Consider the following 27615-nt stretch of genomic DNA (forward strand, 5'->3'; position numbering starts at 1 on the left):
AGGCGCGTCTGTCTCCTGCTTTGCTGAGTGTTTTTAACCACCTTTCCTCAGTGTTATGTGTGAAATAATCAGAGATCTTTCAGATTAAAAGAGCAAAAAATAAAAACAAAAAACAACCCATAAGTTCCCAATGCATAGCTCAAAGATCTAGTTCCGAGTCTCAGTCCTGCACTGCTTTTTTTCTCCTTTATTTGAGTCCGGACCCCAAAGTACACAGTTAATTCTGCAACCTGTGGTGGAGAGGCTCTCAAAACCCCAAGGAAACACCCGATCTCTTCTCCGCCTCATTGACGGGTGGCCCCTCTCAAACAGACGGTCTCCAGCCCCAGCCAGACAGCACGCAAAAGCCACGCCGATCCCTGGTAAGCCAGATCCATTTCACCAGCCGCCCGCGGAGCAAGTGGAGATTCAGCGAAAATTCAACAGTTGGAGCCGCTCTCTCTTTTTTTTTTTTTTTTTCCTCCTCTCTCCGCCTCGCCTCCCTCACTGCAGCACTGGCGGTGCCGCCGCGCCTCGCCGCGCTCTCCCAGCGCCGCTCGCCGACTGCCTCTATGCGCCGCACGCCGCGGCTTAAACATTGATACTGATCCACGCGCAGCCAATCGCCGGCCAAGCCGGCGGACCGCCCCGGCGCCGCTCGGCCAATGGGAGGGCTGCGAAATGGTGGGAGGAGGGGGGGGGGGCGGGGGCGGGGCGGTGGCGGCGGGCGGCGGGTGCCATTGATGAGATCGCGGCGCTGCCGGGCGCGCGGCGTGCGCGGGGGTCGGGGGGGCTGAGGGGGCACCCCCAATGCACACCCCCATCCACAACCACCCTTCATCCCCCCCCGCGTCCCTCCCTTCACTCCCCCTTTCACCACCCTCTTTCACCCCCGGCCGCGGTTTTCCTCCCTTTTTCTTTTTCTTTTTCTTTCATTTTCATTTTTATTTATTTTTAGTTTTCTTATTTTTATTCCTTATTTTTTATTTTTATTTTTGAAAATATTTTTTATTTCTATTTTTTTTCTTTATTCTATTTTTTATTTTCTTTTATTTTTTATTTTTTTATTTATTTTTAAGACGTATTAACAACTCCTACGTGATGACGGGTGGGGAAAAAAAAAAACAGGAGACGCGAGTTTTTTTGGGGTGTGTGTGTGTGTGTATCGGGTGTGACACCCCCGCCGCGCTCCTCCTTCAAATCGCTCCGAGGGAGGTGAGCGGGGAGGACTCCCCCGTCCCCCCCCCACCCTCTCCCCTTCTCGGGGACCTGCACAGCCCCGGGCTGCGGGGAGGGGAGGGCGGGTGGATGGGGAGCCCCCTCCCCGCATGCCCCCGCCCCGGTTCTTGCAGGAGCCGCCCCGAGTGTTTTTCATCCTTCCTATCCCCGCGGGGAACACGGGGGACCCCCCCGGGGAAGGGGGGGGCGGTCACGGCGGCAGCCCCCGGTGCGGGGTTCGCGGCCGCGGCGCCCGCCTCCGCCCATGGCACGGCGCTGGGGGGGCTCTGGGGCGCGGGGGGAGGCCGGAGGCTGAGAGCTCGGATTGCCGGAGTGCCGAAGGGAAGCTGCCATTTGCGAGCTGTGAGTGACGAGCGTGTAAGTAGCATGAATCATTTAAGGTTTAAGGAAGAAAAATGAGAAGAAAAAAACAAGGGGGGGGGGGGGGGGAGAGACCAACTCTGGAGCAATTATAAGACGCTCCTCGCAATTATTTTAGGAGCAGCTTTTAAAAGATTTGGTTAAGGAAGCTGCTTTTCTGCCTTGCTCAATAGGAGAACCAGCCCTATCTGAGTTATGTCCATAAACATCATTCGCATTGGAGAAAGTCTTACTAATGTATAAATCCCAATAAGTGTTCTTTCTAGACCCATCTCCCATCCTGAAGACCTCCTTGCAGCTTTGAAACGGATAGTTTGCCATGCAGAACGAGTCTGCTAGTAACCATTGTAAAACTAATGCTGTGTTAAAATGCGGTGTATAAATAAACTATACATACATTAGTGGCAGCGTAAAATCACTACTCTCAGACGTGCCAACTTTCTGCGTGACAGCGACAGACGAAATAAAGGATATGTTTACAAAATGGGCTTCGCTTTCTGAATGCAGGCTTCAGATTGGCTGATGAAAATCGGTGTATTCGTCCAAGTCACTTATTTGGAAAAGTCACCTATAAAAAGCAGCACTATTTTTAAAATGTGACAAACACCAGAGTTAGCCCCTGAGCTACCAGGAGACCTCGTATCACCGCAATTTGAGTGCTATGCTTTCTTTTCCTTATTCCGTAGCCTATGCCAAGCCCGCAGGGTGTCTCAGGATGTCCAGGTATCTTCTATGCAAGTTCTGCTAACTGGGGAAAGAAGTGGTCATTGCAATTATGTCATGGCTCCCTCTAGCGTGCTAGCAAGACTGCTGCATTTGGGGTATGTACCGTGCACGCGTGTGCCTACGTATGTACGTGCACGATAACTAGTTTTAGGAGGGAGCAGGTGGAGCACCAGCAGGATAAAACAATTTCAGCATTACAGTGACATATACTGTGTAATACGCTTCTGGCAGTGTATCTCTTGGTCTGCTTATGTTAAAAAGATAATTAAAAAGAAAAAAAAAGATGTATTTGACTTTTTGGGCGAGGAGGCCAGCGTCTCCATCACTTTTTTCGATAGCCTAGTGACTGCCTTTCTCTTTTATGTGACTCAGCATTACACAGTAAATACTCTGACTCCACAATGAAGTCAATACATTTGAGGGCACTCTGCAGTTTGTAAAACAAGTACTCGGGACTCTGAATTAAAAGGGAAAACTATATAACCCTTTATCCAAGTAACTGGAGTCTTTGCTTGTAAATTCTGCCTTTTTTTTCATCAAACACCTTGCAGCTTACAACATCCCAATGATGCCAACAACATGCATAGAATACTTAGAGGGAAAATAAATTCTGAATCACAACACTAGATCCTCAAACCTATGACTGACTATCAGGTGATGATCGTAAGTGAAGGTCTTGTCCCTTGACCCTACAATTCACTGTGTGTTTTAGTCCTAACTTCATCAGACCTATTTTTTAATACTCATTTTCAGGCATGATTATTAGCGATTTCAACTGATTTCTTGGATATCACATCAGCTTGACATCTTTAAAAATTGTGGCACTTAATCCCAATAGAGACCTAGGTGCCTAACTGGAAAAACTCAGGTAAAAAAACTATTCCTGCATATGAATATGTGCCTCAGCCAGGCTGATGTTTGTTACATCAGACAGTTTATAGCAACAAAATGGCATTTATTGATTTTAATCCACCTGTGCAAGTAATGAATATTTTATTTGTTCGATGATTTTACAGCATATCTAAAATGCTTTTTCTGTCAAATTTGTAGCACACACTACCACACACTACCTATTTGATAGCTTAGAGTAGCATCATAATTTTCTACACTATACTATGGAAATTCTATGCTCTATTCTATTCTATGCTCTATTTTTCACGTAGAAAAAACGGAAATAAGATGTGTGAAGTTAATGCCAATGAGGGCCAATGATCCCTATATGCTGTGCCATGTCATTGTATATTAAATATGGATTGAAAAAAAGAAACAAAATATGAACTGAATTTTAAAATACTTATTAACAGTTTTGTGAGAAAGCTGTAGTGTGGAGAAGCTAATACATGGACAAACTATAAATCTTAAATAATCCTTCTATATGTGTATTCCTATTACACTATCAGGCCAATCAAGGAAAATATATTAAATGCACTATGCTGGAGAAACTCAGCAAAGGATCAAAGTCCAATATGACAGCCCCAACAGTAATCTTTATATGGAGGAATCAAATAATGCTTTGGAAATCTATTTTTAACACTTGAAATGTTTGTTTATTGAAAGCTGTAGTCTCACATCAACCTAAATAACAGGACTTATCTCAAAACAAAGCTTTAAAAAAAAAAACTGATAAAACATGAACATAATGCAATGTTATTCTTTTTCTTTTTTTGGGGGGGGTGGGGGAGAATGTTCGTTATAAAATCTAGTAGTTTATTATTCTATTCTCAGCAAGAACAGGTAAACCTTTATCCCCACTCCCATCCCCCACCCCCACCCCCCAAGAAAAAAAAAAAAAGGATATAAACAAGAATTATCCTCAATCAAAAGTTTTCAAATAAAAATCTTTAGTCTCAGCATGAAGGGTACTTAGCAAAAAAGTCTCAGAACAAACATCCCTAAACAAATAAAAGAAAATGGGAAGGCAAGGAAAAGATCAATATAGTTAAATGTCAAGGTTCAATATTTAAGTTATTTGAGCCTAAAATGTATCATTGGGAAAGCCCAAATCCAATCATCTTGAAAACAATAGAAAGAAGTAAAATTAGAAAAGCGGAGGAAGGAATTTGAGGAACAAATAATCCATCTATCAGAGAATGAAAATGCTAAAAAAACAAACATATGCTTTATCAAAATGGGGGAGCCATAAGACAAAATTTGTGGACCTATTAGTTGGTCAGCTATAAATGAGACAGTATTGCAGAGAAATTAAATTTCTGTACTGTAGTACTCATAGCAAATGAAGATATTTCCCCGTCATCTTTCTTTTTAGTAACGAAGATGAGATGTGGGTGTGTATTGAGGTGTCAAGAAAGAGATTCTCAAAGAGCAGAAAGTATCTAACTAAATGGTAGTCATCAGGAGTTCTTGCAGAATCTAAAAATGAAGTAAATCAACTGTTAAAAATATGCTGTCATTAAAATCAGTTACTATGTGTGAGGATTAAAAGTTACAAAATCTGTTTATCTTCAAAAAAGACTAAAAGGGTGATCAAGGAGTTACAGTGTGGCAAGCTTTACTTTTAGTACTAGGAAAATTAGTTGAAATGACAATAAAAAATAGAAATCGTATGGCATCTAGAGAAATGTAAGAGAACTACTGTCCAGAAACTCAATGAAATCGATAGAAACCTTTCCACTGATTTGATTCATCCCATCATGACAAAGTAGCAGAACTTACATAGATTAAAAGGACATTTCTTCCATTTATTAGTATTGTTTCAAAGTACCAACAGAACAATAGATTAGATGACTTTTGTGGCTCTGCATGGAAGTAGTTTTATGTCAATTTAAACAGCAAGACGTGGAAGAGAGAATAGTTACTGAGAAGGGGAATAAGAACTGACAGTGCAGTAGGTAACGGCAAGAGAAGTGTTTGGGCAGATGATATTAGTGGACTAATGGAGGGCAGGAGCCAAGAAGTGACAGAAATTCAAAAAGGATGCTGAAGTGGAGCATTGGGCTATTAGAAACACTTCAGGGAAAGGGAAGCGGCAAGAAGGGGATAAACCTGAGATTGTCACTGAAACATTTAAGACCTACTTCTTCCATCTTGCTGGGACATATTACATTTACAGTTATACCTGTGTTATTCCAGGAAGAAAAAAAAAATGGAGAGAGAGACAGATTCATAAAGCTTAGAGAAAGGGTGACTTGTTAGGCCACGGATAAGTGGCTTAGGACTTGGATTCTCATGTCTCTTTTCAGACATTTTGTCTAATTTAGCACAGAATACAGAAACAACAATTTATTTAGCTTTATTCTGAAGTGAAATCTGATCTTTGAAGCTTAAAACCCTTGTAGGAGTGCTGGTAGTGCTTACTTTATGGAAAAGGTAGAAGCAAATCCAGCTCTAAGATCTGGCTAACTGACATACATTGTGCAGATGAAACAAATCATTTGTCACAGCCAAAGCGAATAGCTAGCAGTTAACTGGAGTTACCTAACTATACTAATACAAAATTTGAAGGAAGGAAGACACATGACATTTTGCTTGGAATATTGTTTCTCTGCATACCAACTTTCAAAGACATACCTTGAATGGAAAGAAAGAACGCACAGAGAATAACATCAGGATGAACAGACATGATATTGAAACCTCTATTATCATATAGAATTAGGCATTGATACAGTGTGACCACGGTCCTTTGGGACCCCACTGAAACTCAGGCATGGAGCATACACACTACCCCATATACTTCAAAGTTATACTTCAAAGTTACGTGCAGTAAGCTTAAGTATGGAAAGAATCTGTTTCTCCTCTCTTCATTATAAAAACAACAACAATGACAAAAATCCCCGAACTAACAAGATTACTGACCAAATGGAGTGTGAGGAAGCCGCTGGGTATTTCTCATGTTTCTTACACAGGAATGTCCCTAGAGACATTAATAATAAGGGTAATAATTTGGAATTCACTGAAATCTCAACATAGTGTGTCACTGCACCTCCTTTTAGGAAGAAAATAACTGCACCTTCTATGTTATGATATTATTGAGAGCAGGCTGATATTGTTGCTGAGTCAAGCTGAATCTCTGGCTAGCTCTGCAGAACCAATAACTTTCTTAACTGAAACATCACAGGCTTCCCACATTTCACACTTTCAAGCTTCAGGAGATTTGGGTCACTTCTTCAAAACAATTTCCCAGATTTTAATCATCAGGGTACTGCTCCTTATGGAAAGGTAAGTTTTTATTTTTCACTTTTTTTTTTTTTTTTTTAAAGTGTTTCAGTATTACAGTTGCTTCAGAGCCAATAGTTACTGGCAGTAGCCAAGAAGTTATGGTAAAGTTTTTCTTCTCAAAGCACTGCTTAGGATTTGAATGCTGTTGCATCAGTCAGACAGGTCAGCAGTTGGTTTGTAAAGACAAAAGACCAATGTCTTTGTGGAAATTCAGAGACAGTGCTGCCACCTCCATGTTGTGTCAGGAAGAAGAGAATTGGGGAAGACTTCAAAATAATTCCAATTTAAAATGCTATGTAGTGATTCACCCCTGCTGGTATTCTTACCCTTACCACCTAGCTGGAATGAAACTTCACTGAAACTTCTGGTTTTCTAGTACAGTGCTTAGTTTCCTGAAGAGAATAGGCATGAACGATAAGTACAAAGCCATCTGTGTGTATAAATTTGAAGTTCCTACTGGAAAAAGAATAAAAAAATTAACCCAGCTTTTTGATTGTCAGTTATTTCCATACTTTTGTTGTTTTAGTTTTTCTAAGTTAGCATTTTGCACCCACCAACAAAATTGCAATCTCTCCCTAGGGTTTATGAAATTTCTTATACAGTGCACACTAAAGATTCTACAAGCTAAATTTGCCTGTTATGCAACCCTTTTGTTTCCAAAGTATTCCCTTATTCAGTTATGCAGTTAGTAGCTCTACTTTAAACATGACTGATTGCAACACTGTAAACAGTTCTGTTGTTAAATCTTACAGAGAAACTGAATCCCATTTACTCTCTCCTTGTAGCAATTTCATAAGATTAGGGGAAAAAAAATAAAAGAAAAAAGGAAAAAAAAAAAAAGTAATGAAACTGCTTCTTCTATTCACCACCCCAAAAGTCCAGGGATACATCTAGGGATAAGTAATGATAAAAGAAATCTACTGAGTCAAATGTCGTGTTTGTATGGTTACCTTTAAAAAAGAGTAACATCTTTAGACTTTCTGTAGGTGAAAACCTTTCTTTCCTAGTTTACACATCTATTTGAAGTTAACCATTCAGTTGTGTTCCTGCTAACCCTTTTCATTTGTGTACTCCTGTGTGAGCTCCAACATAAACAAGGCTCATAAACAGCAGACTATAGATGAGCTTTCAAAATGTTGTGTGGCATTTTACCCACGTATCTGTCAAGTAAAAGGTTAGAATCTTCACATTTTAAAGAAAAACATACCAATTAGCAGCAATGCAAGGCTGTCTAGAGCATGAGGTTTTCAAAGCTTGACATGTCTGTAAATGCAGCGCAATCCATTTATTTGTATGAAGCTCTCTTTCATTTTCTGATGGAGAGAGGGATCCAATGAGGGCCAAACCTCCAATAAACGTGCAAGCGCTCACAGGCGTTACAAGATCAGTTTCTTTGCCTGATGTGTCCAGGACAGCTACAACTGGATAACGGAGTAGCATATGATTGCTTTGTATTTTTCGACTACCAAATTGAGACCTCAATACTGGTTTCAGTGGCGTAATTACCAAATAAGATTGTCAAACACTCTTTTCCCCAATGTGCAGGAAAATAAGACTGGAGGGTTTGCTTCCTGGCATGGGCTAGTGGAACTGCAGGTCATGGCAAAAGCTGGAGAGTGATGACAGCAGCCTACGCAGGGCCACCCATCCCCATCCTGATGGGGCATTGGCAGCCAGCACTTGAGGACATGCAGGGCTTTGGCTTCATCCCCTCAACACATCGGCCGTCTGAGATGAGCTGACCTGACAGTTGGCTGGTGGCACAGAGTAGTAGGAGTTTGTGCCCCCCTTAGAGGCAGGGGCAAGCAAGAGAGGAAATTAGATTTCTAAAAGTCACAATTCCCTTCTCTGATTGTTCCTGGGATGATGCTGCTATGCATCCCCCTTTCTGCAGGCAAAAGGTTGTCTTGCAGTCTTGTCATAAGTGATTAGTCAGAATCCAGTACTAAAAAAACACCAGAACTAAATGTAATAACCAAGGTGCAAAATTAACCTTTAAAAAATCCTTTAACATACTGCAAAAACAAAAACAGATCCTAAAATTAAAACATGAAATACTGTATCCTTGAGACTGAAAAAAAAAATAAAAACAGTGAATTTATCCGTCTTTATGAAAGATATTAAAGAGGTTTGGCTTTTCAAAATAACAAAGTGCCCACGTCCTGGAAATCAGGACCTTTAAGGCATCTTATCAATGAATACCTAAAATCACTTGTCACTATGGAAATTTTAAAATAATAGCACATACTGTTGGAATGATGATATAAAAAATAGAGAAAGGCAGGCAGAAAGAAAGGAAAAAGGAAGGAGGAAGGAAGGATGAAAGGAAGGAAGAAAAGCAGAAAAAAAATCCATGCAAATACAAATCCTAGTTAGTATTTCTATTGCATGGTTCTATCTGTAGTTTTTAGTTTTATACAGGAAAGTGTATTCATGGCTGCTGCCCTGAAGAATTTATAGTGTCAATAAATTAACATAAAAGAATTGCTACAATTTTCTGTTTATTATAGTATCTTAAATTTTTAGCAGGTTTAACAGCTTTACATACATCTAGAGATAACATCTGAATTGCAAATAAAATACTACAAAATGTATGTTGCAGACCGTTTTAATTTAATGTGCACAATCATTAAGTATTTAAATGGCTAACTTCTGGCATTTGCCTGTTCCACTAGCTGTGTCCACTGTAGTGTAAAGGGGAGGATACTGTATTAAGATGAGTAATATTTTATATTAAGATTTGGTTTACACTACAGATGTTTAATTTGTATCTAATGAGTCAGTTACATTAATAAAACAGGATAGTTATTTTAGATATATTTATTCAGATGTAGAAACTGTGTAACTGATTTATATATATATATATATATTTTACTTCCTTATGTCTTAATAACTAGTTCCTGTTTAACATGCAGTAACTCCTATTAAACCTAGATTAATTGCTTTTTGGAGGATTGTTGTTTAGAATTTTACCGAAGAAGTAAAATTTAATTCTCAATTAACTACTTAATTTGCATATCAAATCAAGGGCATGAAAAGACCTCTGGGGTGCTAAGATATGCCATTTTGTTACGGTGAAGGGTGACCTGGCATTGGCTATATCCTCGTGTCTGCAGTGATGAGGCTGTGCACCCTCATTGCAGGGGAAGCTCAGCTGACACAGTGCTGCAGTGCATCTCCTCCCTGATGTGGGCTCCTGGCTGGTGGGTGAGAGTATGAAGGCTGTCTTGGGGTGTATCAGTCAATATCCCCATCTCACCCTTATCTGAAGGTGCTTAATGATTCAAGGTATTGAAAAGCCCAAGTCCTTTATGAAGACTGTGGTTGACACTTTTTTTTTTTTTTTCACCCCAGTAAAACAGTTTGCTATAAATATAGTTTATCTGGAGAAGGACCTGACATCTAAAGTGGAGAAACCCATGTGACAGTGTACTCTGCAGCACACACATACCACCACCAGCTTAAGTAGAGAATCAGGTCTAAGAAGATAACCATCAATGGCAATCATAATGGCTGTGTCTGGTCACTATGGCTGTATCCTGGATTTGCGGGAGACAGAAGACAAATAGCCAAGGGCTAATCTGAGCAATGCATATCCCACACACACTAACCACACTGCTGTCCAAATTTAGAAGAAAGTCCATATCAAGCCAAATTTGGAAGAAACTAATATGTGTGCAAATGTGGCCATAAGTCAATCATCTTACCCCATAAATAGGGCCCTCTGAGCTCTCTGGACATGACAGTGGGCTACAAACCAGGATCTCCCCTTGGGCAGGGATTCTTCCCAGGGTTACTTCTGCAGACTGAGAGGGCCCTTATCACTACAGATAGTTGCTAAGTGGATTGGGAACATAACGGAATGCTAATGTGTTAGAACGGTGCTTTGTGATCACACTTTATAATCTTAGTTTAGTATAAAGGATTCATATAATCCATATAATCCTTTAGAAATAAAACATTGACATCTCTGTGACTAGGAGCAGATTAAGCCACACCTAGGCTCCTTACCTCATCCATTCAAGTTCAGAAAGCAAGGGGGTCTGCTCTGAATCTTGTGACTCAATGGGAGGGTTTCCTTGATATAATATCACCTAACCCAGTTCCTTATGTAGTCTCTATATAGCACATAATGTATTTCATGTAGTGTCTTTGAGTAATATACAGCATCTTTTACATAGTGTGTAAATAAGCGTATCTCCCAAGTATAATCAGGTGTACCATGCCATCATCAAATCCTTGTTAAGTTGCATAAGCTTTGTTATCAGTATTGCTGCTTCTCTCTTCCAAGTGAAGTGCATATCATTTTTCCACCCGCACAACCCGATACAGTGGAATTAAATCCCACAAGAAACAATGGCCATTTTACACCTCAGCAGGTTTCTGCTTTAGATGGAAGGCTCTCCTCTTTACTACGCTTGTTTTAATGCAAATACACAGCAAAATGTATTCGTAGGTAACTTTAATTTATTCAGACAAAACAGTAACCTAATTCCAACACATTTTTTCTTTGAGGCAGTGATGGGAGAACAAATTTAGACTAGATTAATTTGTACTTCTTGCTACACTAATATTAGATACTCTAATGCTACAGTGGTGAATGTCCATCAAAAACCTGTATAACAGAGAAGAGAAGGCCACATATGACCAGAAGAAAGATAAAATCACTTCTAATAGGTGGTGTCAGGGACCTAAGCTGTATGAAATATATTAGGTCACCAAAATTTCTGAGTTCAGATATTATTGAGCTCTTATTACTATACATAATCATATACAAAACTGCTGAAGAAGTACATTTTAAATTGCTTTGCTATTTTCTTCCCTAAGAGAAAGAGGCATTCCTGATCATTGTCTTTATTATTAAAGGCTGTAATCGTGTTAGCACAGCGTTCACTTCTTTTGCAGACATAAATTGTCACTCTGGCATTACAGGTGTGATCCTGATTCTGCTCTCATGCAGAATTTTACCAAGTTTGGTAATTTATCACCAATAATTTTACAAGCACTTGTGCTTTCCTACTAAAGGATCATCAAAGTACAGCCAGATTTAAACCTTCATGTACCTGATCATCTTGTGATCATTAGTCCCATATGATGCAAAAATCAAAGAAGTCCTCAAACAACTGAAATGATATGGAGACAAGTTTAGTTAATTCATGAACTTTGAATCACAGGTTCTTCCTTAGAACTTCCACTCCTTCTGTTTCCTTTTCCGTTTCCATTTCCATTTCTGTTTCAGTTTCCATTTCCCTGTCCCTCTCCTTCTCCCTCTCCCTTCCTCCCTCTCTCTCCCTTTTCCCCTCCCTCTCCCTCTCTCTCTCTCCTAACCAATGGGTGAGGAGAATTCTAAATTTTATCATGTGACTATTCTTAAATTATTCATATAGAAAGCTCTTTCATTTACAGATTTTATGGAAAAAGTTCACAAACAGGGGGCATTATCTTTTGTCCTGTAGTAAACAGCAACAGTCTCAAAGAGCAACTGGCTACAGTACTCTGTGAATTAGGCCCAAATATCTGAAAAGCCACTTATTCTACAGTAAATGCATAAAATAAAAGTTATATAATAATAATAAAAAAATATAGAGAAGATTCACAGGAGGATTTTGAAAGACCACAGAGAGACCAAATTGTTTACACTGTCTAGCTCAATGAGTTTAAAATAAGAAACAACACCAATTTACAGCTGGCAGGCCTAAACAATACTTATACAAAACCTCTACTAAGAAAGTTTATTTGCAGATTAATACTTCATCTCTTTATTCTGTTTGGTGGAAGTATTCTTTTTAAGTGTTATTATTTAGTGTACAAGATGTGGATGGTCTCCAATATATACATTCTCTTTCCAGTCAATGGACCAAAAAGAAAAACAACAATATTTAATGTTCACACCCGATCACATAACAGGAAAAAAAGATGATTAATAATCAGTCAGTCAAATACTAATACTTTGGGGGACTTGCTAGTATGTATGACTGGCATACATTTAAAATTAATTAAATCACTTCATAGTCATCTATAGTATAACTTAGGCCTAACTCTTATCCTACTGAACAATGGGTTTAGCATGTCCTTTCTGATATTAAGCATATCTAGACACTTTAAAAGATAAAAATGATAAAAACATGTTCTTCCCTTTTGTGGGGTAAATACCTGGTGACAAGGCTACCAATAATGCAACTAACTTTTTTAATATGTCAGGACAATTATTTGGAATATTGACCTGCAGAATAAACAAATATCGAGGTTTTGTCAGCCTTTCTAAATGCCACAGGACTGAAAATTACACAGGGACAAAAATGGAATGTTAAATGGAAAAGTGCTGTGTTCCACAACATGGAAAATGAGACCCATGAGCAAACCAGTTATGACTATTGGCAGATCCTAATCTTTAAGACACAAGGACAAATATCTTAAAAACATAAATAAGTAAGAAAAAAAAGAAAAGAAAAAAAAAGTAAAAATGACAGAATCGCTTTACATGATTGCTTCTGCCCATGCAACACTTCATAAAAGCATAAAATAATTCATTTTCAATTATATGATGTTTATTTGCAGTCAAGTAAACAACTGAGTAATTTGCAGTGAATAAATGTGTTCAATTCATTAGAAAGGAAAGTCTAGGAGGCAGATAAGCGAGGACTTAAATTTGGGGAATTGTCTTCATCCTTCTGAAATCAGATAGAACATTGCCATTGATTGTCATGGAAGTAAGAGTACACCTTGTGATACTGAAAATACTTATTTTAGCTTAATGTAGGCAAGCAGAACAATGATTTAGTTTGCAATGAATGCATCAAAAGGTCTCTTCCGCGTCAGATGGAGTAAAATATCCCAGTAAAAGCTAGTGTAACTTATTTAAAATTGTGTGTAAATATATGAGGCTGCAACACTGAAATATTACTCTAATTTAGTTCAGAGATATGCTACAAAAGAAAGAGTAGTCTGTTGAGTGGATTATGAATTTTCTTTGAAACACTTTCAATCAAAATATTTAGACTTATTATCAACACTGACTCACTAGCACCACAGAGTGGAGAGTGGAATCTCTGATACGTTTTTAGTAGGATCAATACAATCACAACTGACATTAACAGGTGTCATCAATTTTAAAGGTAAAAAGGTTTTAATTGTAGATGTCAATTTTTCCAGCACTGTTGCTATATTTCCAAGAAAGAATAAGCAAACTTTTATCAACGTTTTTAGAATAGACAGATGATGAGTTGGTATATGTTATATAGTCTACGTCTCCAGATGTTTGGAGTGAATGTCACAAATAACATGAATGCATGCTTGAATTTAGGCAGCCAATGATCAACGTAACATGCTGAGCTCTCAAAGAGATTAATTTCTATATCCCTTTATGATGACACATCTTTATCTCTTTTGCTGTTTCAATTACCTTGATAAATTGGGGAGGGGGTTCCTGTTTTCCCATAATAGCATCAAATACAGATTTTTTTAAGGGATTTTTTTCTCACTTATCTACATGTTACAGTTTAAGAAGCATACTGCTAATTAATCAAGTTAATTGTACATCAAGAGGCAAACCTTATGTGGCCAGGCATTGGTTTTGTTTGTTTGTTTTTGTACTTTTTTTTCCTCCTGTTTAGTTCTTTTCATATCTAAGCTCAAACAAATAAATCACATGCACCCCATTTTCTTAAGAAAGAGGAATTGCTTATTTGTTGCTGCAAGTTTCTTCTGTTTCTCACTACTTCTGTCAATAAAACTGAAAGCAGTTGTCCTTAGATGCTTTTGATATTATAATGTCATCAGTGGTAAAGATTCACAGACATTAATTGAACTGAAAATGGATATAGAATCCAGTTGTTTTATAGCTGAGTTATGGGAAAGATTTATATGATAAAGAAGCTGAAATGCTCCTTGCCTAAGGGAACTCCTACAAATATGCTTTAGTCCATGATAAAGTCCAAGCTGTGATTTAAATATGTATTATCTGGCTGTGGTCAATCTTTGAAAGAGAGGAAAGGCAATCTGGTCAGGGAATCAAATTTGTCAATTATACCTGACTCACACATAATAAGACTATTCCTTTCCCTTTGCATGAGTATAAATCTGGAAGAAACATTTGGAGACATTTCTGTTATTTACTTAATCCAAATATATTTGTATGCTACTTCGTGAGGTTATATTTTACTTTGTATGTTTATTTACAGTGTAGTGCGAGATAACAAATGAGGTTCTGTAATTATAATTTCTTCAGAGTCATTGGTATATGTGCTACTTCACAAATGCCTGGAATTTTCAAAACAAGACTCTGTCCCCAGAGCACTTACAGCCAAATTTGCATGGTATGTAAAACAAACTGGATAGAAAGGAAAGAAATTGCAACATGGCAAAATGATTGCTGAGCAGTGTGTTTGGCATGCATCTAGGATCTTCAGGTTTGTTTCTCTGTAACTTACCCAACTCACAACACTAAAGAACAAAACTACACAGTGCGATGTGTGAATGGGGAGGTGTTTAGTAATGAATCCTTTGATGGGACCTGAATGAAGAAAGTGAGGTTGGCTGGCATGATAGAGCAGAGAGGATATTTTAGGCACTGAAAAAAGTTTTGGGAAATAAAAAGTAGGAAGTCATGCATGAGCTAAGGATGCACACAGTAGGCAGGACTGAGCCAGGAAAGAGCGAGAAATTCATTCGTAGGGTAAGGCAGCCTCTTGCAAAACCTTGAAATTGCAGAGGACAAATTTGACCTTGTAGTGTAATGAGACAGAAGACCACCTGAGAGACTGAGACATGAGATGACACAATCAGAGTGGTGAACAAGAAAGATAACCTTGGCCACAGTGTTTGGAGTGGACTGGAAGAGGGAGATTTGAGGCAAGAAGGTTCCGGTTGCTAAGAGGTCACAGCAGATGAGTGATACTGAAAGCATGAAGCAGGGAGGAAAAAAGAGATGAATAGCTGAAGATACTGTAGATGGGAAAAAAAGATATTATTTGGCCAGCTGAGTCCAAATTAGGACATTTGAAAGTTGCTGAATATGTGAAAAAATGTATTGAAGATTTCCGCTGTGTTTATTTACTATTCTATCAGCATGCTGCAGCTGACTTGCTGTAGTAAAAGTCACAAAAGCTATCTAGATCATCTTTATCTTTATCTGTCTGTACACATTCACATTTATTAACAGCTATTTTTATATTTTGACAGTAGAGCAGCAATATGGAAAGCAAGTGACACAGGTTTAGTTTGCTGTCTCTAACACTGATTGGCCCTGTGATCTTGAATGGGTTTGCTGTGTTACAATTTTCCGTCTGTAAAACAGAGAAGGCAGTTATTTTCTTTCTTTGTTTGTATTACAGATGAAAAAGGATAGATACTGTTCAGTGAACTTGGAATTGTCTTTAGAGTTCAGTTAGAAGACGCACCCAGGACATCCCACATGGACCCCTTCACAACAACCACTGTGATGTGATGGGCATACCATTTCCAGGTACTAGGGTGAGTCTGGATTTGTTTGGGGTTTCTAGAAAGGTAGAAATGATTGCACCCAAGTAGGTTATTTTTGACTGGAGGAGACGCTCAACTACACCTGAAAACATCATAACCAAAAAATATTTGCAGACACACTTCACCTACCAGTTGGCTTGTGGTATTATGTGTGTCTTTGAAAGATTCTTCAAAAGACAGTGGTGCTATTCTTCCCAGAAGTACTTCATTCAACATGCCAAAGGGCTTTTTAAAATATTGGTAAAGCAAGACATAAAGAATACAAAATACCTGCTGGGAATTTTAGCTGGAGATAGCAATATATTTGTAGTAACACAACTCCAGTTCAGAAGAACTGTAAACAGCAAATGATCATGCCTGAAACAAAGGAAAAAAATCTAGAGTTGGTTAGCCATAGGCCTAGGAAGCAAGAGCACCTCAAGTGCCTCCTTTCAGTAAGGTACCGTTGCCTTAAAATTTTGCATCCACTGAAGTTAACAGCTATTTTGCAACTGACTTCAGTGAGACCAAGTTTTCTTTGCCTAGCCAGCAGTCTGGTTTGTACTGGTGGTCCTGAAGATCTCAAAAGGAAAAGGAAGAGGAATAAGCTCCTTCACCATAATGCTGAAGAATGTTATAGTTGCCAGTTTTTCCCCAGATGGAATTCTGAATTAGCCAGAATTCCTGTCGAGGTCATCTTTGTGGCTTATTCCTCCTGTATTTCTTCTTGCAAGCTTGGGGTATAGAAACTCATTTGCAATGGCTGCTGTGCAGATTAGTCAATATTTAGGGGAAAAAAAAATGAGATGAATAGTTTTACATATTAACGGCACACTAAAAGTACAGACCAGTAAATCACGTTTTGTATTTACTAAAGGAAAGCATGTTTTTGAAAGACAATGGAATAAATTTCTTAACACAAAACTCCCAGAAAGGATAAATTCACAAAGAAATCATCACAGTGTAATACAGGAATATATAATTCAGGAAAAAAAAATTGAATATAAAAATCAATTTTAAGATATACTTTTTAACTTTCTAATAAAATTGTTGCCATTTGCTCCTGAGACAATTAGCAGGTGTCAGTTAGAAGACACAATAGATTATGTACCCAATTACTTTCTCTTTTCAGACAACAGTTTGCAATCACAGGAACATGTGTGGAGGTTTAATCAAAGATTAGAACTTTAATTAAATGGGGCCGTATGTGACTAGTCATTTGACATTAATTACTGTTTTAGTTGGATTCCTTTTGATTTGCAAAAGGCCCTGAGCACTGCAAAAATTATGTCACATCATAAAAACTGCGGATTATTAAAACAAAAAGTTTTTTTCATCAGCTCATTGCTCTCCTGTACAAGAAACAACATTTCAAAAGTGAAACTTAGAGAAGGAGGCCAGTGAGTTTTAAAAGCAAAATAGCAGATGGTACTTCAACTGACTCCCCTTAGAAGGGACAGTCTGAAAGTACTTAATTGTAATGATTGATAAGGTCTTCTGTCAATGTTCAGCAAAACTTTCAAGGGGCTAAACAGCTGGCATGAGGTTCATTTGGAGTTTTAACTAGTTGACTACCCTTTGGGGTGTCTTAAAGCTAACTAGCATCACTGATATTAATATGGGACATCAATCAAAATGAAATGCTGTAGCAGAAACTGATCCAAGACTTCAAGTAATATTTTAATTTGTCGGCCTACAGAGAGAAGGATAAATGTTAACAGTGTCCTTGTGTGATAGCTTTAAATTCAAGTCCAATGGTGCCATCAGTGTTTGCAAGTCATTCTTTTATGAGTTTTACTTTTCCATAGACTCCACTTATTCAGAGTAAAGTGGGAACAGTGACAATGAAAATCCTTATCTGAATAGCCTGCAGAAAGGAGAAAAAAGAGAGGAAGAGAGAGAGAGAGGGGGAGAGAAAGATGTAAAGGAAGCAGGAATAATTCTTAGCTCATGTAAAGATTAAGGGTGAACTTCATACAAACACACACTCAGAGTCATTGTGCCTTTTGTGGTGAACTTTTAAGGGATTTGAGCTGGGGGGATACATCTGTCTGAAGGTGAATTAAAAAGGCAAAATCTGTCCATAACTTCCAGTGCTACTGTACAGACTCTGCACATGGAGTTTAGATACAAGTGTCTGCAGCTCGTTTTTTAGCTTATCACAGTGGTGCTCCATGACAAGCTGTTGGGTCTGTCTACCACAGAGTTTGTTCTTGGGGATCACAGAATGCCTGACAGTCAAGGTGGGCGATGATTACCTAATGGAGAAAGTCTGTGAATGTTTGAATTAGTGGTAGTCAGAGTGCCAGCAATGCTAAGTACAAATCTGGACCCTGTATGCCCTCTTTTACTACAGACCAATCATACTAGTAATCCTAAATTTGGCAAAGCAACTAAAAATCTGTTTTGCAACCCAAAAGAACAAAGTGCACAGTACTAAGTGTCTTCTGTAGACAGACGTATTGACATGGTAGAAAGAAATAATATTACTTAATATTACTTTAATAATATTTAAGTAATATTTAATAATATTACTTCAATACTTTGGTCCATATATCATATGGTATTAGGTATCATATATATTCTATGATATCCTCATACTTGGAATTAGCTAATCTTCCCAAATTGATACCTAGTTTACATAGAAGTCAGCTTCAGGCTGTCAGCACTGGAAGTTAATCTGAAGTTTAAATAACAGCTAAAGAAAGTAAAGATACTTGACGGAAAACTGAAGTCCAGTTTAATACTGGACCAAATCTCAACTGACCTGGGTTCATTTGTGACAGTCTTCCTATATAACTGTGGAAAAAAAATGTCATTTAATTTCTTTGTAGTTCAATTTCTTATCTATAGAAAGATGGCAATACCTTTCTACTTCACTTAGTAATACCTTGAAACTAAAAGGTATTGGCTATTGGTATTGGTGCAGTGACTAGGACAAACAGATGCTTCTAAATACTGCTGTTATTACTAGCATAAATTGTATTTATGCCTATTTTTCTAGTTTAGCCTCCAGCCTGTTATAGTCTGAAAATCACTATGGAAACTGTGATAGTAAATGTGGTATTTAGCAACCAGTCTTCATACCTTGTCTAGGTCTTTTTAGGAAAAGATCTAAGTCACAGCGCATTTCCTATCAGATTGCAGCCTTTCCTGAAATGGTCAGAAGTGTTCACTCCATTCAGATAAAACATTTCCATTTAAAGTGGAAAAAGTATCAATTGTGTATGAGGACAAGCATCATAGCAAACTTTAATTCCAAAATGAATGGAAAAAAAAAGATATGGTTTATTATTGTTTTTCAAGAAAAAAAATAAACATTGAGAAGAAACAAAATTATTGTAGTATTTTGTATTCACTGCATTAGTCATTTCCCAGAGAAAGCCTATCAGTTAAAATGATGAATTTTAACCTTTACCAATTCTTCCAGAGAACATTCAATTTATATTCTTCAGGCACTTTGCTACTTGTTCACCATACTGATGCAAAATTATTGTTTTTGTAATATTTATAAGTTATAGTTACAAGTTTTCAAGGACATATTTCACATTTCTTTCAAATCTAAACTTTCTAGTATAAGTTAAGATTAAAATGGAACAAAAAGATAACATATAGTACAGTTATATGAATTAATACATTAATATTTAAATACTGCATTATGTTGAATACAAGTCTGGTGGTCAATAGAAAATACAAAGGTCACATTATCACAGAGTACAGAAAGCTTTAAGAGATGAATACCAATGGATAAACAATTCTGCCTAGAATCTTTTTTTCATTACTCCTATGAGATCCAATAATGTCCATTTAAAATCAGTAGCTTCAAACTCCCTTTATAAAACCAGCCTGGTAAAGATTGTTGGCAGTACTAAATTTAAACAATCAAACAAATACACAGATAAACAGTTTGAATATAGGTTCAATTTTCAGTTTTTCTTAATTTGTGTCTCAAACAATTTTTGTAACAATGATATCAATGATTCTTTAAGCACTCTAGGCTGCTGGGCATCATTCTTTAGAGAAAAGCAGTTGTACAAATGAATATTGCAGCCCCTGACTATTCCTGCAGTGTTGCAGAATTAGATGCTATCTTTGTTCTGCAGTGCAGAGGTGTGTTGGACTGATAGACCTGGGATAGAAAACTGCCAGTGTGCTGAACAAGGAAATAGCAAATACTCTTGTGCTATGAAGAAATGGGATGACCTAGAATGTTTGTTTGCTTGCTGTAAGATCATTTTCTTAGAGTAAGGAACACACCTGTAAGTACTTCAGAGAATTTCATTCATTCAGTCAGTCATTTTAAATTGTTGTTCAAAATTACATTTATATTAATTCAAAATGAGTGGGCCTTGTGGATTCCCTCCATAGGGAGTTTGGACCTTTTCTAGAGAGTATCTGAGCAGGCACAAGGGTGAGAGAAAAGGAATAGGAAGCAGTGATGCATACAGCACTTAATAACGATCCTGCAGGTCCTGGGTAGGCTAAAAGCCTTGTTAAAGGCTTTGGGGGTGACAGAAGCAAGGCAACAAGGTCCATACTAACTGCAGAGGACTGTACCGTTTTCTGCAGATAGGAAGCTGCCATTTTGGATGAAAAGTGTAGAAGTAAAGACCTGCCTTTAAGATCATGGGGGAGCTGGGCTGTGGGAAAACTGTTTATAAATTCTTTACTTATTTTTCTTTCCTTATCTTTTTTTTTTTCTTTCTTTATATTTTCTTTATATATATATATATATACACATATATATACATGTAAATATGTATATATATATGTAATACATATATATATGTAATATATATATGTAGTTGAAAGACTATATAATAGTCTTTTTTGTTTGTTTGTTTGCTTGTTTGTTTTTGGTTTAAACAAAACCAGCTATTGTAGTTGAAAGACTATTAAAGCCTGGCTTTTCTGTGTTTCCATTCCCCTTCAGAGTGGTCACTCCAAGGAAAAAATCAAGACAGGTCCACCTGGCTTTGGCTGATGTGGGGACTTGTCAACAGCTCTTGTAGATATTCCAGTACAGCTGAAATACTCAGAATATTTGTCAGGCTTGCTACTGAGTACACTGAGTAATGTCTATTTTATGAATTTTGAATCTAATGATCAAGATACCAACCAATTTAATGCTGTCAGAAGTTCGATGTTAATATGCATGGCCTCTGGCAATAGCTTAGTTATAGTGAGGATTTTACCAGTGGAAATGTTAGTCACCTCCTAAGTGATATCAGAGATTTGCAAAGGTCACTGGTACAAAACTTTTGGATGTAGACACCTAATGCAGTAGTTGTAGCCTAAGGACCATCTCCAAATGAAAGCATATGTGTCAGCACAGGTTATTTGCTGATCCCATGAACTGACTTCATTGTGCTGAATTAGGCACCTAAGAATAGAATATACAAATGCTGGAGTGCTGAGTAGAGTGATTTTAAGACCAGTCAGCTACAAATGCCAAAAAATTGTGTGTAAATATCCTTCCCCTTCCAATTCTAAGATGCAGTTAGCTGCCTGGATGAGGCTGCCTTTCACACAGTAGCATGGTTAGTGGTTAGGGCAATTGCCATAGAAGCTGGAGACTTGGAATTAAACCTATTTTTCCTATTTCAAAAGATACTGCACTCAGTAGGAAGAAGCCGTATTTGTATTCTGGTCTATATTCTTGCCATCACCACATGTTTTTTTATCTAATGGCAGTTTAATGTAAAATAGGTAAAGAAGTGCGTGCTCAGTTACCCCTACTATTGAGTACTTCAAGCACTGTTCTGTATTGTTCTGCAGCTGTTGTATATGAATGCAGAGTTCCTGCTCGGCACCCACCTTTTGAATTCACTCCAAGTTTTTCTGAAGCAAAAGTTTGATTTAAGTATGTGCTCATTTTTTTCCCATAAAGTTGGTCTATATTAAGTTTGAGAATCTGATGTAGAATGAGCAGCAGTTGGTTTGACTATCAATCACTTAAATACAAATATATATATATATATATATATTTCTACATTTCATCATTGTGGAGAGGAAAAAAATATCTGACAAGGACAAAAATGCAGAGATCCTTTTTAAACTTGATGTAGGAAACATCCTATAACTGCAAGTAGATAGCCTATGACTTATTCATCCACATTAGGAATGAACTACAAATAAAATAAAAATTATCCTGCAGAATTAAAAAAATGTTGCAGTTTGACAGAAGGGATGAAACTCTAAGACAGTAACATTGAATGTAGTGATTTTCTACTGCATTTACCTCAGGCAATAGCAAAGTGATATTTAAACAAGCTAGTAATTATATGAAAGGTGTCAAATAAAAAACATTCAAAATTTAAATTTATATAAGACTCTGAAAAGAAAGGTATGTTAGTTCTCTTAACTTATATAAGTAGCTAACACAAATCCAAAGACGACTTTTTCAGGATGTCATAAGAGCTGTGGGTGTAACTGTATCTTTGGTAAAAATGGAGAGTTCGTAGATACAGATTTACCTTGATGTCTTGTTACCTGTCAAATTCAGTACACAGTAAGTGACTTTATCTCTAGGGAGATTTTTCACCCTATGATTTTCTTAGTCTTTGTAATTAGTGCAGGGATGGCTGAAGAATACCTTTTAATCCCTTATATGGTCTACATGGAAGATGGGTGAAGAAAGCTGACCCTGGGGCTGGGGAGGGGGGGGGGGGTTGGCATATAGGTGATTTCGGAAGGGGCTTAGGCCTGTTCTAACTGCCTTCACAATGGAATTAAAGACACATGAAAAACTTTACAACATAGATTTGACTAAACAGGAACTTTAAAAACTCCTGGGATTAGCCAGTATTAGAGTAACACTCTAAATCTGGCATTAAGGTTCTTACAGGGGTAAATTAGGTAACAATGAAGAGCCTTACTTCTTTTGTGTCTCTGGGTGCATCAACATTAGAACTGTACTTTGTATTAAGAGCATTCACTTGAAGTGAAACTTCTGATCATCTCCCAAAAGCCATATGTTTTGGTTCACACTGTGGAGTACGCTAGGAACATGTAACTTGGATTCCTTGCAGATGGCGTTACACTGGGAAATGTGCCACAGGAGCATGGCATACCCCCAGTTCAGCTACTAATGGGCATTCAGTCCACAGGATAAGACTGCAGCTTGTCAGAAGCACCCCATTTTATATGCTAATACTTCAGCAGATAGATCTCTGGAATTAATAGTTTAATTCTACAGGTTCACCCGTATTGCACTATTCTGCTTCCTAATGTAGACATAGCCTATAATCACTAAGTCTTCAATTAAACTATTCTCCAGTTATTAGATTTTTGTTCATGTTTTGTTCAAGTGTTGGGCTGCTACTGGTTTTGGATATTTTCTTCCCCTCCGCCCAAAAAAGAAAAGAGCTAGTGTTTTTTTTGTTTTTTAGTTCCTAAATTAGTGGAAAATACAACTGAATAGCTCAGGGACATCCTGGCAGTGACATATCAGAGCTGCCACCTGATTGTACGTATGAAAGTTGTTTTTTTCCCACAAGACAATCTCTATTGTGATTTGTATTATTGTCTGAGAACATCTGAAAATAATTCTGTTAATAAAAACAGCAAGGGCTCATTGCTTAGAGAAAAGGTTTTGAGTTGAAAGGAAAAAAATATTAAGATCCAGGAACATCACAGATGAGAATTTTTCAATATTCTATTAATGACCTAGTTGTAAATGTCATGAACTGTAGAGCACTGTGAGGGGTCACCAGTACAATGAAGATCATAATATCAGAAAAAATGGATTACATAGGTGACTGCAATATAGAAGAACAAAACATATTTGTGTTGAGTACAGTATCATTTTCTTGGAGAGTAATAAGCTGGGAGCTAGATCAGATAGGAGTGAAAAAAAAAGTAAGAACTAGCTATAATAGTCTATCAGGGAATGACACTCCCTCATGCAGCTTCTCCTTTAAAAGGCAATTACAACCCTGGGATGTATCAAGCAAAATGTAGAAACAGAGAAATAATAATGCCTCCATATAAGGAACTCAAAGTAAGACTAAAATTTTAGTTTGTATTGAAATCTTCCAAACTGCTAAAAGTATTCCTCTATTCAAAGACATGTACTTTTCATAGGGTACCTTTTTCTGAGAATCAGATGATATGGACTCTTGGGAGACCTTTCAGAAATAGCTTTTTGGGTCTGGTTAATTTCTTTCCCTTTAACTCTAAGTCTTTTGCCAGTATTAGATAGCGTCACCTCCAAAGCTCCTGCTGATGCAGAAAAGACAGGAATTCTTTCTGAGTGAAACTAGATGTGTAGAAGGAGGTGACGCCTTACGATAGATTAACTCACAAGCAATAAGGTTAAAGGCACACATGCAAATCCTTCTACAGTGTTGAACTGTAAATATTAGCACGCAAATTTAAATTAACTTGAAGACAAATCAATGAGTTTTATTTACTTAAATAATTCAGTTATGCCATCTGAGACAAAAGGTATTTGGAGGGATTGTGGAGTTGAAGGTGCTAAATTGAAACTTTTAGGACCATACACTCCCTGTCGTTGGGATAGTGAAAACTTCTGAATTCTACTCCTTTTGATAAAGCATAATTTCCCATGGAAATACCAAAGGCTTTCCTCCATCAGGGTAAGAGAACTAAGATAAATATATGATCAGTAGATTGTTGAAGACAAATAAAAAACACAGACTTGTGTTGGTGCCATGGGGATTACAGGAGAACCAATGGAAGAAATTATCAGTATCCTCCTTTGCTTCCAGTTTGTAGCCCAAATAATTTAAAATTGTAATAATAAACAAGCAAACAAACAGATATATGTCGATTACATGTAGGAGACAGCAACCAAAAATGAACATAAATAGTGGTTAGGTCTTACATCATTGTTTGCTTATCCCTTGTTTCTCAGCCCTTACAACAGAAAAAAACCAAACAAACAACAAAAAAAAACCTGCATGGAATTATGAGTAAACAAAAGGCACAGAGTCAAAAATACTTGATGTGAAAATTAATTATCAAATTAGAGTTCCTGTTTTTCATTTGTTAACAAAAGACTTGGAGTCAAAAAGAGCTAGAGTGGGAATTTCAGCAATGAAGATTCATATGGTAAGAATGACATCTGCCACCTACAAGGCCTTGTCAGCCTTACTGCATTTAGAATACAGCATAATTTAGAGTTCTGTAATAACTTTTTTTTTTTTTTTTTTTTCCAACAGGTCTCCAATCTGTCTAGCATCTAGCCAGTATCAAGGGGTTAGGAACTACTGTGATGCATGAGATGAGTCATCTGCTGCTGAGATCTTGGAAGCAAGACTAATCATTAACACGCATATTGTTGGCAGTCTAAACTGTTCCCATATCACAACCCAGAGTTATAGGAGATGGGAACTCTCACCTTGCCTAGCAGAAACGTCACTGCTCTCTGCATTCTCACCACGGCATTGCTCACACAGTGGAATAAATTGTACTTGCTTGTCAGAACAAAGTTTTTAGTTAGGCCGGCAAAAGTTTTCAGTGTCTCAGAGAACTCAGAGAAATACTTTTTCAGAGACTTTTATTATTACTATTATTATTTTATTATTATTTTTTTTAGACATGGGGACTTTTCCTTTTGTGAACAGGTCTTCCAGGTCTTCCTCCATGATTTTGGCCAACAAGGTTTACAAAGAGAATGTGCTGCAAAGAGCTATGAGTGGACAAGTACTAAAATTCTGCGTATTCCCACTGCAACGGCTGTTAACCCTAATAGAAATTAGGCAGATGCCTGCCCAATATTATTATTAGATTTTAAGTTTCACACAAATGATAAATCATTGCTATAAAAGTTGGAAATAATTTCCACTGGTAACATCGAGAATACATGATGTATTGCTCCTTTTCCATTTACATCTCTTTCCATCTCTTTTCCTTTGATCTCTTTTCTTTTTCACAGTTTTTGTAGACCCTGTTTTGTTCTTCTTTTCAGAATTAAAACTTCATGAGGTAGTCCAGAGGAGGTCAGATTAAACTTGCATTAGGAATACTGTGAAGAGACATTTTCAATCCAAGCAAGTAAACAATTTCCATCTTTGAAATAATAGGAATGCATATCTGCCAACATTACATTCTGTCGAACATTTAATAGAGTTTAAAAAAAATAATAAAAGAAACATTTAGTTTGGTCCTAAAAAAAGTATATATATCTTTAAGACATTACACATTTTATTTTATTTTGTTCTATTTTTTTTTCTAATACATTATTTCCTAATCATAAGTGTAACATTGTTTTTGGAAGTTACTAATTACACTACTCTGATAACCACATGGGACCTTAATTAAAGATTGTAATCCATTGCAAAATGTACATGTATATAATGAAAAGGCAATTAAAATATGTTGTTAGATAACTTGGTTTTATTACTTAAACTAAACCAATTAGATACATTTTCTTAAAAAAAAAAAAAAAGCCAGAAAGCATGATATTTCTCTATATTGCAGTTGTTCTCTGCTATCCAGCAGTGAAAACAATAATTATTATCAGTTCTTCATGTTCTTGGAGTTGGCAGTGATATTAGTTTGCATGAAGAATATAGCCATGCAAAAGCACAGTATCACTTTAGAGGAGAGGCTGCCAAAGTCTCTGGTGAGACTTGCCAAAAAAACAGTCACAGTAGGGTGTCTCTACGAGCTCTCTATCTCTGTGCGTACAGGTCTTGCTCTTAAGGATAATCACCTGCCACTGAATGGAGCTATTCACTAAGGCCAAGGGAGTGACTTAAATACAGTCTTAAGCCTTTAAAAACTGCAAAGGTGCCAATGCTCTCACTTTATCAGGAGTCTCTGGATACGAGGTTAACTTGGGCTCAGTGCCATATTAACACTACCACCCAGCCTTGGAACTGAAGTTGCTTTGTAGCTGGCTAGCTGGAATATGGGATAGGTTGACACATGAATCTTTATATCTGCATATACAGCCTTGTTCTCAGTCTTCAAACGTATCTAAACATAAAATAAAATAAAATAAAATAAAATAAAATAAAATAAAATAAAATAAAATAAAATAAAATAAAATGAAAAAATCTTCCTGGAAATCTGTCCCAGTTTTTATCATCCTTCTTTTACATTTTACATGAGACAAGGTTAATTGAGCCAAGGAAATGAATATGGTATGGTGAACTCATATATATGTCACTCAGCTGAGAGCAAGTAGCTAGTTTCCATGAAAAAAATCTTGATGTGAAAGAATTCAGATGAAAAGAGTGAGATGCTGATTTTGAGAGCCTACACACCTTGGAGGAATAAGCACCAAAGGGAATGAGTTTGAAAAGTGGTGATAAATTCCACTCCCTGTCTAGGCTGGCAGTTAAACCATTCATCCAGTAAGCAGATCTTCAAATCTTGAGGCAATTGATGCTTCCTTCTCCCCAAACAGCAGTGCCTCTCTGACCTCCTAAGAGAGAAGCAGGATTTTGGTGACAAGAGTTATTGATAATTTTTTGCCTTTGCTCTTGAAATTAAGTCATTGTATCCAGAAGAGTCAAGTGACTAAAAAAAAAAAAATATAGTTCTCCAACAGTCCTTTGAGTGGGAGAGAAATGGAATTCTAGCTCTAGTTCAGAATAGATACGTTTTTTTTTGTGCCATTTGGTTACAAGGACAATGAAATAGGAATATTCCAATGGGAGTAAAGACCTGGAAAAAAAAAAGAAAAAAAAAAAAAGCAGATTT

At 37.3% G+C, this 27615-nt stretch overlaps 1 long non-coding RNA gene across 1 annotated transcript; it reads left to right on the forward strand.

Moving 5' to 3' along the window:
* Nucleotides 1–930: 930 nt before the first annotated feature.
* LOC308187587 lies at nucleotides 931–27615 on the forward strand. Its single transcript, XR_013944800.1, has 3 exons — nucleotides 931–1575; nucleotides 15813–15951; nucleotides 25125–27615. It is a non-coding gene; the product is annotated as an uncharacterized lncRNA (long non-coding RNA).

The sequence above is a fragment of the Anser brachyrhynchus genome (assembly GCF_964034855.1).
Source record: "Anser brachyrhynchus genome assembly, chromosome: 1".
Taxonomy (NCBI): Eukaryota; Metazoa; Chordata; class Aves; order Anseriformes; family Anatidae; genus Anser; species Anser brachyrhynchus.